This window comes from Anabrus simplex, chromosome 10 (assembly GCF_040414725.1).
Source record: "Anabrus simplex isolate iqAnaSimp1 chromosome 10, ASM4041472v1, whole genome shotgun sequence".
NCBI classification, from domain to species: domain Eukaryota; kingdom Metazoa; phylum Arthropoda; class Insecta; order Orthoptera; family Tettigoniidae; genus Anabrus; species Anabrus simplex.
The window spans coordinates 44,789,643-44,806,393 of record NC_090274.1 but is presented as its reverse complement, the minus strand read 5'-3'; the positions used below and the strand labels follow the sequence as shown (position 1 = coordinate 44,806,393).

Genomic DNA, 16,751 nt, shown 5'->3' with positions numbered 1-16,751 from the left:
TTACACGGGTGATCAGATCAGCTGCCTGTGATCATCAACTTCGTGTTTTTCTGTTTATAATATTGTAGAATAATATTTTTGAGAATGCAAGGAGCCATCAGGACCACTCGGTTCGAGTCACTAGATCAAACAACGACCCGCGTAAAAAGCAAAGACTAGCGACAAAAATGAGTGTTTATAATGAAGATGCTCTGTAACAGTGTATGCACCACATGCTTTGTGCTATTTTAAGACACCTTGCTTCATAGAGAGGATCACTTGCCAATGGGTATAATTTCACATGAACCGTTATCTACATAATGTCCCTAAGTCTTCAGCCTAGGGACTGTTTGGATTCTCAAAATAGCTCCACCAAAGGTTATGCAGTTATAAGAAACCTGCAAAAACCAATTGTGGCACGAAAATGAGGCATACTAGGCATAACAAAGAATGGGGTTGTTTGCTGTTGCGTTCTCTCTCAGCCAGAAGGTGCTGTTTCAACACAACTGCTCTTATGAGTACCACCTTTCGTAATATCTAGGCACACTAGTCGTGCTCCGGATATCATTACACAGCATCATCCATGCCTCAGCGACTTTGGTAATGTCACAACTATAAACAAGACAGGGAGTTTGTAGAAGCTAATTCCGCTCTGATGTGTGCCAAGAGACACGTGCAAAAATACTGCATCCGTAGTGATATAGTTACAGGCGAAATGTAGATAACAGATGTATTTAATTAATAATTCTACACCTAAAATTAATCAAATCTGTTTACATCAAAAGAGTGTGAAAAATATTCCAAAAATTGCATTATTACGTAGTCTAATTACTCTGGGTATATCCTCCTCCTTTCCCCTTATCCAGCTCCTGCCAGGTCGGTGCATTTATGGTACTTCTCTATCTTCCTCTCTCCTTCCACCATTTCTCTTCCATCATTTTGTCCCAATCCAAGTTTCTTTTTCTTTCCCTCCTCTTTATCGAATCGATCCACCTTGTTCTAGGTTTCCCTCTCGCTCTCTTTCCCTCAAACTTCATCTCCGTCATCTGGTTTGATATTCGTTTTTTCCTCCATCCTCTTTACACGTACAAACCATCTTAGATAACTACTGTCAATTCTGTCATTTAGGTTTTCCATTCTGACCTCCTTTCCAAATCTGTTTTTCCATGTCTTTCCTATCATACTTTTTAATATTTCATTTCGCTGGCTTGAATTCTACTCTCCTGCATACTTGTCATTGTCTAGGTTTCAGCCACATAAGTAAATATGGGGTCTGTACCTTAATTGAGGCCACGGCTGCTTCCTTACCACTCCTAGCCCTTTCCTGTCCCATCGTCGCCGTAAGACCTATCTGTGTTGGTGCGACGTAAAGCAACTAGCAAAATAAAATAAAAAGTAAATATGGGTGCAAAATAGCATTCTGTACGTTATATTTACACTTCCTCAGTACTTCCTTATTCCAGACAAGGTTCCTTACACTCTGGTAGAATGCATTGTCCAGTTGCTACCTCTTGCTACTCTCCATGTCCAGCCATGTATTCTGCATTAATTTACTGCCAATTTTCTCAATGTCTTTCTCCTCTTGGTATCACCATGGTTTTGCTTTAATCTGCACTGATTTTCATGCTATACTTTTCAGTTTTCTCATTCAGTTCTTGTACTTCTTTGCTGTTTGTTCCCCAGACCACAGTATTGTCTGCAAATACAAGGTCTGTCGTATAAACTAAGACCGAACGCACATGTGCAACGGTAGCTGGTTCAGCTGAACTTACGTCACGTGCGGCCGCCCTCCTTTTAACGTGTATACAATCTTAAACGAAATCTTGCCGTATAAAATATGCTGGAAGTGTCGTCTTTCCCGCATTATACAGGCATTGTATCTGGTAACCACATTCTGACTGACACGAGTGAGTTCTGCCGCTGTAATGTTTCTGATTTCATTCGTAATGTTTTTTTTCAGTTCCTCCAATGTGTGAGGATTTGTTCGATACAGTTTTTCTTTCAGTTTAACCCACAAGTAAAAAAATTGCACGTTAGATCTGGAGAACGAGGGGGAAATAGACTAGCACAGATCACTCTGTCTGCAGGCACTTCCAAGATTGTAAGAAAAGAATCTTCTGCTGTATGAGCAGGGGCTGAATCTTGTTGAAACCACCCACGTGATTTTTCTTCTGTTAACTTAGGTAAGAATGGCATCAAAATGTCATCTTGGTACCTCTCTGCATTTACTGTCTTGAAATAAATAAGCGCAATTAATTGTCTTGCATGAACAGCCCACCAAACACTAATCTTCTTGTCATAATGAGGGACTTCATAAACACCATTAGGGTTTTCTGCACACTAATAGCAAGAGTTATGATGGTTCACACGATCATTAAGATGAAACCAGAACTTTTACATACGAAAATACGGTGTTGCAATGATAACTGTCTCACCATGTTAACAGCCCAGATTCAGTCTAGCGACTTGCAGGCTGCTTGCAACGTCGAGAACTGTGCACATGCCTCCCATACTGCAGCTTAGGTCTCGGAGAGTAAAAATGCTGCTTCGACAGTCTTAGTTTATATGAGAGGCCTTGTAGTAATAACTTCATCTCCCTCTTTCCGCAGGCTTCCTTCGTCTCCTTTGCAATTTCGTCCATAACCATTAGAAACCAAAGAGGTGCTAACACGCTCCCCTGCCTTACATTTCTGCCTCCTTTGACAGGACATGATGACATTCATGATTTCACTATTCTGATTTTTCTCTCTCTAAGTCTGGCAGTCTGTCGCTGTAAGCATTGCTTCGTGGAAGTACTTCCCTACCAGAGGCTGCATACAGCTGGTCCACCCATCTGATTGGACGTCTTCCTCGCGATCTCTTTCCATTGATCTTTCCCTTCGCTATCTTTCTTGTTTGTCCTTGTCTCCTCTTTTTATTGCTCCATCTTCCCGCACTCACCTGCCATCATATTTGTTCTATTGTGCGTTCTTTTCTTTTTCTTTTTTTTTTTTTAGCTTGACACTCATTTGTTCCTTTCCAGTACTTATAGATTGTTTTAAGTGAGTGTGTGCAAATTTTGAGGGAACATGGGATAAATTTTATAATGTCCATTCAAAATGAAACTAACCAGAGGCTATAAAATGAAAACCTGTACCATTATTTCAAATGTATTGCCCAGCACTGTTGAGGCACTTGTCCCACTGCGACACAAGGTGTTAATGGCCGTCTCATAAAATTGCAGGGGCTGCATTGTGAACCAGTTCCGAACGTACTGCTTGACATCGGTGTCTGAAGTAAATCGTTTGCTTCTCAGAGTCTTCTTTAACTCACATTGGATTTTTTGGGTGGCGACGACCCTGCATGCTTCCACTGGAGACCTTGTTGTTTTGACCCTGGTCAAAGTGATGACACCCTGTTCAAGAGAGAAGTCCATTCGACATGTTTCCTGTGCTGGTTGATTACTGCGAGGCACCCATTTGGCACACTTTAAGCAAAATTTTCAATCTGTCCTCAAAATCGCTTGTGCTGTTCTTCGATGAATTTTCATTCCCCTCACTCCTTCTGCTGCCAGAAAACGGTCTGCACCCCTTCGTCTTTCTTTTCATCATGTAGTGTGCACCTATATCCCTCCAGTGGTGAGTTTAGGACCTCAACGTTCTTACAGGGACCACACCTTCTTCTGCAGGCAATTGCATTACGATCCTTTCAGCGGTTTCCATTTTATAGCCTCTGGCTTGTTTCTTTTTGAATGGCCCTAATATTTATGTTGAAAATAGGTGGTAAAATCCTGAAATGTACAAACAAAACCTTGAGAAAGATGTCATTTTCTGTTATTTTTCTCTCTTTATTTTACAGTGTTGAAGAATCTACAGGGAATATTTTGTGAAAAGGAAAGACAGAAGTATTATTTTATGTGCAGCCTCAACGGATAATTTTATGACAGCGGAGTGCAAAGAAGATGCCTGTTGAAAATGTGTGTGTAATGATATGTGTGATTGAGGGAGAGATTATTGTATAATATTGTGTCGAGAGTACTATACGAGGTGTTACTTGGGTGTGTGTCTGAACAGAGGAGAGAAAGTTAAAACTCTTGTTATTTGTATGCGTGAAGAAGAAAGTGTTCAGGAATGAGTGATTGATTTCTGACCTGTACAGCTAGTGAAAATGATTTGGTATGCTTTATGTATATTGGATAAGAATATAAGTTTCTTCATCAGAAAACCAAATTTGTCCAATTTTTTGCCAGCATTTTGTTTGTAACCTTCCTTTTAACTATCAGATTTGATGAGCAGATGGACTGCTGATCTATTGCCTTGAATATAAGTCCTTTAAAGTGGATTGCTGGGAGTCAGTAAGCAAAGTAAAAATGATTTGTGGCAATTAACCTGTTAACTATAAGTGTTAACTGTTTGACAGGTGCCACACAAGACTTAGAACAAAGTAACCGTACTTCCACCTCCCTTTGTTGTGATGCAGAAAGAAAGGTAAAGACAAGCTCCATACGCCTTCTCGCTAGCATCAGAGAAATTATAATAAGAAGTACTTCTTGTCCACCTATTCAATGCAAATTACCTTTTTGGTGTTTACACTTTCATACAATTAATTTCTCTAAGGGACATGTTTCGCTCTAATGAAGAGCATCTTCAGCCTTAATCTTAATACGGTGTTCTTGAACAGTCATAAACATATTAAACAGTCAATAGTCAATATTAAAATTACAGTGGTCTAAAAACCAAATTACATTACTTCTAAAAACAACATTAAAGCTCTTCGTAAAGACGTGATAACATAAACAATTATAATTATCACAATGTCAATTTAAAACTTTGTGTCTGAAACTATTATTGAATCTTTGTCTTAAGAACAGTAGTAAATGTCTTTCTATAAAAGACACCAAGGTGAACACCAATCTTACTGAAAAACGAGAATAAAATGCAACTTATGTGACGTGGTGTGTCCAGAATGTGTGTTAAAATAGAGTGTCCACAAGTTGAAATGTGAAAACACAATAATCCATATTGCTTTAAACATAACACAGACAGGATGCAGAATATGAGCAGGAGTCAAATGTGGGCTCTAGTTGTAAATGCTGATCAACTTGTTTGCAAATGTAGGTAGTAGGTTATGTTGTGCAAATTTGCGAGGTATAGAACCTCCGGCCAATTTTTACAGAAAGTGGGATTTCTTATTGTTAAGATGATAGGTATGTCCTGCTGATTTGGAGTTGCCAACTTCACCATCTTTCTTGTTTTTCCTTGCCTCCTCTTTGTAATGCTCTATCTTCCAGCACTGACCAGCCATCATATTCGTTCTGTTATGATTTCTTTTTTTGGTCCTGTCTCTCTATATGTTTGGTTTGACACTCATTGGTTCCTTTACAGTACTTGTAGATTGTTTTTAAGTGAGTACGTTAAAATGGGGCAAATTTTGAGGGAATATGGGATAAATTGTATAATGTCCATTCAAAATGAAACTAGCCAGAGGCTATAAAATGAAAACCTGTATCGTTATTTCAAATGTATTGCCCCGCACTGTTGAGGCACTTGTCCCACTACGATACAAGGACAACTTGTTAGGGATTAGCACTGCGTGTTAAAAGTTCCAAAATCCTGAAGAATTCAAGGATCAATTATATAAATGAAGCAAGACACAAGTTCTTGGAGAGCAGCAAAACATACATGCTGACTGACACTGTGCTTCCAAATGTGTATGAAAACTTGATGAAAAATGAAATAATCCCTGTCGCGTAAGTGCAGCCAGTATCCAGTATTCGGGAGATAGTAGGTTCGAACCCCACTGTCGGCAACCCCGAAATTGGTTTTCCGTGGTTTCCCATTTTCACACCAGCAACTAGCAAAAAAAAGAAATACTCCCTAAAGTGTTATAGTGCTGCATGAACTTCAACTGGTGAGAGATTTATACATCTATTGTTTTCCTGTGCATTGTTCTTTATATTTGAAGTGATCAGCTGATGATGACCCGGAACGGTGGTCGAAACTGGTACCACTTATAATCAAACTAGGAATGTAACATTACATTTCTAATTCTGCTTGTATTGAAAAGGCTGAACCATTATTTATCTTATTTCAATTTAATTGTAGTAATGTATAGACACTATGTGTTGTTAAGACGATGTTTCTCACAGAAAAGAGAAAAGAGAACAAAGTTCTTCTCGGCAGCCATTTTATTCCCTTCATGTTGATCAAAGATGTTGGACGGAAAGATATACCACTTCCGAGTATCATCACATGGTCCAAAGAACATATAGCGAAGATGGCACACATGCGCCTAGGAAACATTTGGATGGACTCCTGCATGTAACCATTCCGGGTACACTATTGACAATTGCGAATTCAGTTTGTACCAAATTGTATTCAGGTTTGTACCAAGTTTCTCATCCCAGTCGATGTTTTGTAACCGTAGTTGTTGTATAAAGACTTTGTTATTGATAACTACAGGTCTCACAAGCCCCAATAGGTAATAAACAGATGTGACTGCAGATGGTACTTCTTGCTTTGTGACGTGAGTTTCTTGGATCAACATCAACAGTGGAGGAAATCAATGGTGTCTTGGTAGCAATCATGAATACGTCTAGGGTAGGATGCCACAGTAATCCTAGTATCCTTACTGTGTCTTCATTGTCCAGTTAAGTGGAAACTGGATTTTTCTTAGTGCTGGAGGGGTGGATTCTAATATGTCAGGAGGAATGGAACAGAATTTCCTTAATGGACTCCCACCATTTTTGAGAAGGTCAATGAGTTCATGTAGGAGGTGCATCATCAATCATGCTAGATCCAGAGAGGATATTGTCTATATAGAAATCCCTCTTCAGAACCTCTGCAGCTCGAAGAAACCTGTGAAATTCGTCCTCAGCTAACTGATGGAGGCATTGAGTTGCAAGGTATCTTGCTTATGCCATACCATATGTGACGGTTGTTAGCTCATGAATTTGCCTGACTGGTCTGGAGAGCTTCTCCACAAAATTCTGTGGAGTCCGGTATCCTGGATGTACATTCACCTGCCTGTAAATTGTAGTTATGTCGGCTGCGAAGGCTGTTTTACGCATTCTGAATCGTAGAATGATGGATTGCAGGTTTTGCTGTGTTATCGGCTCTACTAACAGTTTATTCATTGAGAGACATACCCATGGTAGTTCTTGCTGAACCGTGAAAACTACTGTAGAGTCTTCATAGTAGAATTCGATGATTTGATGACTGCATGATAAGGTAAATAGTACAGTTGCCTGCATTCTGTTGCACGCTTGTTACCCTCTTCATATGTCCCAGATTTTCATACTCCTGAAGGAAGTCTTTATAAGCAGCGCGCAGTTAAGGCTGCCTTTGAAGACGACGCTCTAATTGTTGCAGTCTAATACTGGCATGTTTGAGTCACCCGGTTGACGGTCATCGGTGCAACAAGGTAAGCGAACTATATGCCTACCCGTGTTGTCTCTGCTGCTGACATTAGAGTTCCTCTTTTGTTGTACATTTCTCACTCACTTTTCAATTCCCCAATATCTGTGAAGCTTCTTGTCCAGACTGACATTTCTTCTCAAAATTGTTCTTTGGGGTTGCTGTGGAGCAAGGATATATCCTAGCTCTGTATCTTGAAGAACTGAGCAGTCACTTGTTCTAGTTTGTTTGTCTGGACGCAGAAGAAGTCCAGATAGTTCCGTGCCGATGAGAAGATCAATCCTGCCAGGTTGGCAGAACTTGTCATCTGCAAATGCTACATCAGTTGGTAGGTTCCATCCTTCAGTGTTTTTAAATGTTGGCAGAATATCACCACTTATCATCTGAAGTACTGAACAGCTGATATTCACCTTGAAGCTAGACGCATTAGAGTATACTTCGACATTGACGCTGTGGGTGGTATCTGATTCCACATTATTTATTGCATGGATGGAAATGATGTCTCGAATCCGTGCTAGGTTAAGTAACCGAACCATGGAGTAGGTGATGTTCATTTATGAACTACTGTCCAACGACAGGGGTGTACACTCATGTTCATAAAAAACAGGACACCTCGAAAGACTAGAGATAGGAAGTTCATACTCACAGGACATGTTCATTAGTATGTTCTGCACCAAGCTCGATAGCTGCAGTTGCTTAAGTGCGGCCAGTATTCGGGAGATAATGGGTTCGAACCCCACTGTCGGCTGCCCTGAAGATGGTTTTCTGTGGTTTCTCATTTTCACACCAGGCAAATGCTGGGGGTGTACCTTAAGGCCACGGCCACTTCCTTCCCGCTCCTAGCCCCATCATTGCCATAAGACCTATCTGTGTCGGAGCGACGTAAAAGCAACTTTGCCAATGTGTTCTGCAGAAACAATTAGCATTTTAGTCACCTAGGTTCAGCATGTGTCCTGTTGCCTAGTAGGCACTGGTTCCTCCATGGGCAATGATAACTTGTTCCATGCATGATGGCATCTACGTGTATAAGGCACAAATGGTGTCCTGGGGTATAGCCATCAATGCTGCATTCACCTGGTTCCATAGCTCATCTTTAGTGGTTGGCAGTGGGTCACAGCGCCACACCCATTGTTTCACCATTTCCCACACATTTTTTATTGGCGACAAGTCCGGTGATTGGGCGGGCCAGAGCAACAGTCTGACATCCTGTGACAACAAGAAGGCGCGTGTTCGTGCAGCAACGGTGTGGTCGCACATTGTCCTGTTGATATATGGCGTCTGGGGTGTCGTGCAGAAAGGTTATGGTTATGAGTTGCAGGATGTCATTCACGTAGGTCAAACTGGTCACAGTGCCCTGGACACACACCAGCTGTGATTTGTGGTAGTAAACCTGTAACACCCCACACCTTAAGGTCTTGAGTTGGCTCTGTATGTCTTGTCCGAATGCAGTCAATGTAATGCCTCTCCCCCTGTCTGCGGCCATCATTTTCAAACAGACAAAACTTGGATTTGTCCAAAAACACTATCTGCTGCCATTCCTGCCCCCAGTGACGTTCCATACATCATTGCAGTCTAGCATGTTTATGCACATTAGTCAAATGTAGGTGGAGAAGTGGACGATGCACTGGCAACCCAGACCTTAATAAACTGCGACGGACTGTCACTCCTGATAGTGCATGATGTGTTACACTGTTCCACTGTTGCGCCAGAGCCGAGGACGCAGATCTGTCCTGCAATGCCATTCGCATGAAGTGTCAATCTTCTCGGGGGGTGGGGGGGGGGAGGTCTGGGTGATGCAACCAGACCCATCTTTTGTGTTCTGCGCCCTTGTGTGAACCATTTTGTACACGCCCGTTGCACTTCAACACACTTTGTCCCACACGAGCAGCAATTGCCCGGATGGATGCATCACGTTGACTCGTGCAGTAATGCGCCCTCTTTCGAACTTGCTCATTTGACAGTACAGTTCTCGCAAACGTCTGTGAGGCATCCTGCACGTCTGCTCAAGCCATATTGATTCATTACCTTCGGTTTATAGCGACGAGAGCCGCAGGTACATTTTACCAGTCGTGTTGGTGCGCCGAGATATCGATGTGGACCTTGAATCTGAGGGCCGACATTGGTCAAATGCTAATCATTTCTTCAGACCAAACTGATGCACATGTCCTGCTCTAATCTTTCAAGGTGTTCCGGTTTTTATGAACAGGAGTGTAGCATACCCTTATGATCTTTCAGTTTCTCGATGGCAGTTGAGAGAAGAATTTGAGTGTTCGGATTCATGTTTAAGCACAGTAACTGCTAGTTGGCCATGCGGTTAGGGGCGGGCAGCTGTAAGCTTGTATCCGGGAGATAGTGGGTTCGAACCCCACTGTCGGCAGCCCTGAAAATGGTTTTCCGTGGTTTCCCATTTTTACACCTTAATTATGGCCATGGCTACTTCCTTCCCATTCTTAGGCCTTTCCTGTGCCATCGTTGCCATAAGACCTATCTGTGTCGGTATGACGTAAAGCAAATAGCAAAAAAAGAAAAGAAAACTGCTAGGTGACCCCTCTTCATTGTGAGTGTGTGCTGAAACATTACTAGTGGTAGCCGGTTGTTAGTAAACTAAAGTATGATTATCAAGAGCACCAGTAGTTCCAGGTTCCTGACGATCATGGCAAAGGAACGTATGGTGTCTTTTACCACATTTCCTACAACTACTTGACTGGCAAGCCTTCCATAAAATAAATTTAATTACTCTAAGCCTGTATGGTCATAAGTATCACTTTACCAATCCTTATCACATAGCCACGTTTACAATACAATCTGAGTCTTTATTGATAAACTACATTAAAATCGATACATTGTACATGTACAGTAAGAAAAGCAACGTGATGAATATCTGTGAGAACATATTTATAAATCTGGATCAGAAACTTAATCCATCTCTTAATTTAAATGAAATTTCCAAAGAAGTAAATATACATTTCGAAGAGATTATGAAAAAAATCTTTTCAAATCCAAATGACAGACGAGGTCAGCATATTCCCCCACGCGTTGGATCTGGGCATTTCCTCTCCAACTTCCCTCCCTCCCAAGCAGCTTGCTGCCAGAATGACTTTCTAACTCGGCAATTAGTGAGTGCCATAACCTTGGAGGAGCCAGATTGATTCATACGGGTAGTAAATAAATAATACATTTATTTTCCTCCAGATCTATACCGACTTGCTCCTACTAGATCTTATTAGAAAAAAATATTAAAATTTAAAAAATTAAAAGGTATAAATATACAATTTCTTCTTACTCTAGGCGTGTGTCAGCATGGGTGTTACCTCCTACCCTATGTTGCGGATGACCTGCAACCTCGAACATTCTACTTTTATTCCTTCCTTACAGTCATCATTCTGTACATGACTATCTTGTGCTTACTCAGGCCTCCACTCCTTTTCTCCACTCCCCCTCCCACGGTAAACCAGTAGTAAAGAGCTCTGATATCTCCCCTAAGCACAACTGATTAAAACTGCTCTCCACCTGCCCAAACTTTTATTCTGTTGAGTCAGACAGCTATCGCTGACCTAACAGACACGCTGACGCACCTCTTTCCCTTTCCCCCCTCCCCCTTGGCTAACCAATGTGCGAGGAGACATTGGTAATCTGATGCTGATATGAATGCCTCTCCATGTTTCCTGCCTATTTACATCAACAAGCAACTAAAACAAAAATATTACACTAACTACCTTATTTCCATGCTCTAGTTTTAAATTCATCTTCTCTTTTTTCTCCACACAATATACATTATCGTAGTACCTTTCATTCTTGTACATCCCTTATTCTTATATACCCATCATCCACGAAATTAACCCTCTTCTCGCAATCCTATTCACATTTCCTACCCTTATATACCGTATTAACTACTTGACTTATTCTGTTAAACATGGTTAGGGTCGCTCTCTTCCTGCAGTCAGCCACCAACCCCTGTACTTGTATCTTTCACCCTTTTTATAGTATTTCTCCAACATACTTCTTTCCTCTTTTTCCACTCCTCCCAATATTTTTCTAAACACAACCTATCAATAACACTTTTCGCCTAATCAATACAGTATTCCCCATACTTTTATTTTGGTGCTGGTAAGACATCTGCAGGAGTAGGCCACCCCATCTTTTTTTAATTTTCTCCAATAACTCAACACTCACTACTTCTTCTTCTTTTTCTGCTAGTTTTCCCACATCTGCGGGGTCATGGGTGCGAACTGTGTAGTGTGTTGTCTGAGTATGAAGAGGAAGGTGCTGGGACAAACACAAACACCCAGTCGCTGGGCCAGAAGAATTAATCAGGGGCGATTAAAATCCCCGAACTGGCCGGGAATCGAACTGGGGTCCCTCTGAACTGAAGGCCTCAACGCTGACCAACACTCTCTTTATAATATTGACCTCTATGTACTTATTACACGTAACTCTAGCAGCTGCATTAGCTGTGCAAATGGGAACACCCATTACATTTTACTAAATCTGCTAACTATCTGATTTAGTGTTTCACGCTCTTTTTCAACCACCCCATATTTCTGCTCCATATACAATAACACCCTATTTACTACCACTGCTTTAAACACCATTCTCTGAATATTACAGTCAGTACCTGGGAATGTACTTTCCAATGTCCTTATACCTGAAAGTGCTGCTAACCCTCTCCACTTTGCTTGCTTAATTTGTTCAGACCATTCCTACTTATAAAAACACCCAAATACTCTACGTAGTTTATCAGTCTCTTCTATTTCCTCTCCATTTATCACCCATTTCTTCTTTGTCTTCCTGTTCCTGCATACCATCACCTTTGTCTTATTGCTATTTATTCTCAACGACCATTTACTAGCATACTCTGATACCCAGGCGCGGCGGGCCTATGTTTGCCGTGTTAGCCAGGCTAAGACAATTTAAAATGAAAGATCAACAAATGTGACTACATAATATTACAGCATATAAATTGTTTATTTCATACCACATACTATATATATATTTTTTTGCTAGTTGCTTTACGTCGCACCGACACAGATAGGTCTTATGGCGACGATGGGATAGGAAAGGCTTAGGAGTTGGAAGGAAGCGGCCGTGGCCTTAATTAAGGTACAGCCCCAGCATTTGCCTGGTGTGAAAATGGGAAACCACGGAAAACCATTTTCAGGGCTGCCGATAGTGGGATTCGAACCTACTATCTCCCGGATGCAAGCTCACAGCCGCGCGCCTCTACGCGCACGGCCAACTCGCCTGGTGCACATACTATATTATAACAACCATAAAGCCTAATTCTCTTCTGTATAAATAGAACATTAATTGACAAAAAGAGCTTTGCATCTGTCGAACGATGAAGTTATGCTGACTGTGCGCTCTGTTTGCCATTTCTACAAGGCAAACACGAGGAGCTTCAATTCTGGCGCAGTATGCTTGCGCATCGATGCTTTCGGAAATAACACATAGCTGACCATGCTGGCTATTAGGCTCTCGTGTTTGCTGCAGTCAAGAGGCTAACTTAACAGTAATTATATGCGGTGTTCAGTGGTGATCGTTAGGAGTGTGTCTTATGCCTGCAACGGTTTTATTGTTGTTAAAGTTATGATCGACGACGAATGCGTCTGTATTATTAAAGACTTATAAAACATTCATTCTCTCGCAGAGCTTTTTCTGCTAAGAAAAAAAAATCACAGAAAAGGGAGATCCACTCCTAGTATACCAGCTTTGGTAAATGAAAGAAGAGGCAAAGCACGTAATTGTAATTATTCCTGGTTCACAAATGATACATGGCATACTGCAGACTGTATTGTGAAGTACTTGATACAATGGTTGGACATATAACCAATCATTTTTCCGGACTGAATAAGTTGGAATTTCTTGCTCTTTTGGATTTTGACTTTTTGAAACATACAAAGACCCTTTTTCCTGTTCGGCCATTCAAGTCCTTTGTTAAATCATATGGTAACTACCTACTTCAACGTCCTGGTACTCAAAACCGAGTTGTCGGTCCTCTATGCACCAGCAGAATTTAAACATTCCTGTATACTATAACTTTATAAATATTTAACATGTTCAGAATTAAATGTGGCACCACCTGAAGTAACCAAAGTCTGTTCTTTAATTTTGACTATTCCTCCTACCAGTACCTCTGTCAAATGATCTTTCTCGGGTATGAAGCGGATAAAATCTCATTTAAAAAGTACGCAAACACAAGAAAGATTATCAAAACTGTTATTAATTTCAATTGAGAAGAACTTCCTGAAAAGCTGTAAGAAGAATCTGAAGAATCTGGGATTCCATGATTCTGTTATAGACATTTTTGCTGCCAAAAATCACCAGATAGAGCTGTGTTACAAGATGTAATATCTGTAGATGTATGGGGAGGATTGATTTGTGTAAGTTTAAAAATGCATGTTTCTATTTAAGCTTTAATACCAATAAATGGTTTTTATCCATGTTTCTACAAACTAGTGTGCTAACACTTTGATAAGGGTCACGCGCTGCCACTTCTTATACCTCATTTCTGCTTTTTGTAAACCCCGTCCTGTCAGCGTCATCAATAAGATATCATCTGCAAATATCAAGACTGGGATTTCTTGTTCTTGCCATTTTTCTTCCCCGTGCCCACCTGATATGTTTTTTATAAATACAAAATAATAGAATTGTACATAATTTACAACCCTATTTCAAACCTATATTTGACTCAAGTAAGCCACTACAACCCCTTGCTCTATTCTACTGCTACAATACACTTCCTGTCCGGCACCATGGCTAAATGGTTAGCGTGCTGGCCTTTGGTCACAGGGGTCCCAGCTTCGATTCCCGGCAGGGTCTGGAATTTTTAACCATAATTAATAATAATCAATTAATTCTACTGGCTCGGGGGATGGATGTATGTGTCGTTTTCATCACTTCATCCTCATCTCGATGCGCAGGACGCCTACGGACGTCCAATCGAAAGACCTGCATCTGGTGAGCCCAACTTGTCCTCGGGATACTCCCAGCACGAAAAGCCATACGCCATTTATTCATTATTTATTTATGTATTTATTTACCATAAATCTTTACAGAATCTATGGAAGGCCAGGGGAAAAGGATAAGCCCCCCACCACGTAGTGTCCCCTGACCTTTGAAATAATTACCTAAATCCTAAACTAAAACAGTCATATACACTATTTACAGGTAAAGTAACAAAGGATAGATTAATGTATGCATATTTTTCGTTTACACAACCTTTCACTCCCGGGTTCATTCTTCCACATATTCACATGCATTTTCTCACCGCATGTGCTTCCTAACATAACATTTAACTTTATTTACATTTCTACATTTAATGTTGACAGGGAGATCGTTCCAAAGCTGCGCTGAACGAGCAAAGAAACCTACATTGTAGGACTCAGTTAGCGCAAATGGGGGTGTAAGACACACCCCTTTGCTTCTGCGGACGAAGCTGTACGATAAGGAGAGTCGAGGGAATGGTGAATAGCCCCCATAAGGGACTTGTGTAAGAAGGTAACGTCACTTTGTTGACACAAGGAGGCGATTGATGGGAGGGAATGCAGGCAGCTGTTCTTGTTAATTAGTCGTTTAGCGCGACGTTGGATTCCTTCTAATTTGTGATGGTTAGCTGCAGTGGTAGGGTGCCAGGCACATAGACCATACGTTAGTATAGGTCTCACTAGTGTCAGGTAAGCCATCCATATAGGATTCTACTTGCACCCACTGAGCTTTGCATCTCACTTCCTCTGTGTGTTTTTTCCATTTTATACCAATAGTTCATTTAATTTCAATACACTTCCTCATATATGGGCTCAATCGTACGTCTCACCTTTTTTGAAAGCCCTATCCTCCCCAATCTCTCAAACAGTGCCCTCCTACTCACTACCAAAGGCCTTTTCAAAATCCACTACTGCTATATACACATTTCGTCCTTCGTTCCTCATAATATTTATCTATTATTGTCTTAACTATCATTACATTATCCTTCGTCCTCCGCATAACGAAGTAGCGATGCCAAAGTGTAAGTGCCATTCATACTGTTTTGCTTCATGAACCGTATACTATATATGGTTACAACATGCCTTTGTTCATGTAGTTCTTTGATCCAGTTACGTTCGATCACAGCGTCACTGGCGTAGAATTCAATGTCTAGGAGTTTATCGGTGAATTTCCTTAGAAGTTGCATCTGAAGTGCTTGTAATGGCTCGGTAGATTGATTCGTAGATCTTCAATGAAATACGCTTCCCGAGCCAGAACGTAGACAAGTCTGGAGCGTGCCGATTTACCCACTCTCGGGCCTTCTTGAAGAAGAGGAGAGAACACTGTCATAGTTAAGACCACTGACCTGACAGTAATAGGAATATACATTGCACTGGACAAACCAACAGATGATGTCCTAGAAACATTACTCGATGCATAGGGAAAGTACAGTAAACATTGATGGAAAAGTAATAATCGTGGAGACATCAACTGTTATATTGCCTCAACTGCAGGATAGACAAGCAGATTACAAAATCGGAGATAGGTACCCAAGTTCCAAGAGAAGAAGGCTTCATCAAAATGGTAAACAGTAAAGAGCTTAAAACATACTTTGCTCCAAATGGCTCCAGCGCAATTGACGTTGTGTTCTACAGAGAAGAAAGATTTGCAATCAAGAAACAAGAAGGTGTATGGTCCTGAGGCTCTGCCCCAATCAGGAAACATATACCTACCCATCTACACAGAAATGGAAACCGAGAATCCCCAATGACAATGAAAATTCACATTCAAGAGAACTTGATACAACGAAAATTCAAAACCAATCGAAAATACGGAAAACAACAGTCCTTGTAGCTCAAGGGCACCTAGACAAACCAGTGGAGATATCTACAAACCTAATACAGAAAATGTGGTTTGCCAGGCAGTGCTACATTGCACGCAAAGACACTTTACACGCTCTCCAGACAGAGAGAACAACGGCGACCTCTGATCACTTCAGACATGCTCCATTCAAAGAAGGAAATTCAGGAGGCAGAAGTTATAATGCTAATAGCCGATGCGTAGATAAAGAAAAACATGAAGAGCAAGGGAAGTAGCCATGGAAACATGGGAAAAACACTTCACAATGCTTCTAAACAAAGGCAACAAAGACACATGCAACACCACAAAGCCCTATGACAACTCAGAACATGAAACTAGACTAACCTTAAACAAATAACGTGTAGACGGCAATCAGCAAAGGGTAAAAAGGGAAAGGCGGCAGGTCTGGACAACATATACAGACAGCACTTAAAAAGCTCCCAAGACCACCTACTGCAGCTTTGGACAGATCTATTGAACCAGTGTCTAAATTCAGCCAAAATACCAGGAACTTGAAGAACAGCAACGCTAAAGATACTCCTCAAGGGAAAAGGT

General features: G+C 41.0%; 1 protein-coding gene across 2 annotated transcripts in view; it reads left to right on the top strand.

The window, feature by feature from the left end:
* The window catches only part of Nelf-A (Negative elongation factor A), a 103,364-nt gene extending 99,189 nt beyond the window's left edge, over positions 1-4,175 (top strand). For both annotated transcript variants that reach the window (XM_067155030.2, XM_067155029.2), the window contains exon 11: positions 3,817-4,175. The gene's annotated coding sequence lies outside the window, so the exon portion shown is untranslated. The remainder of the gene's footprint in view (positions 1-3,816) is intronic.
* Positions 4,176-16,751: the final 12,576 nt, after the last annotated feature.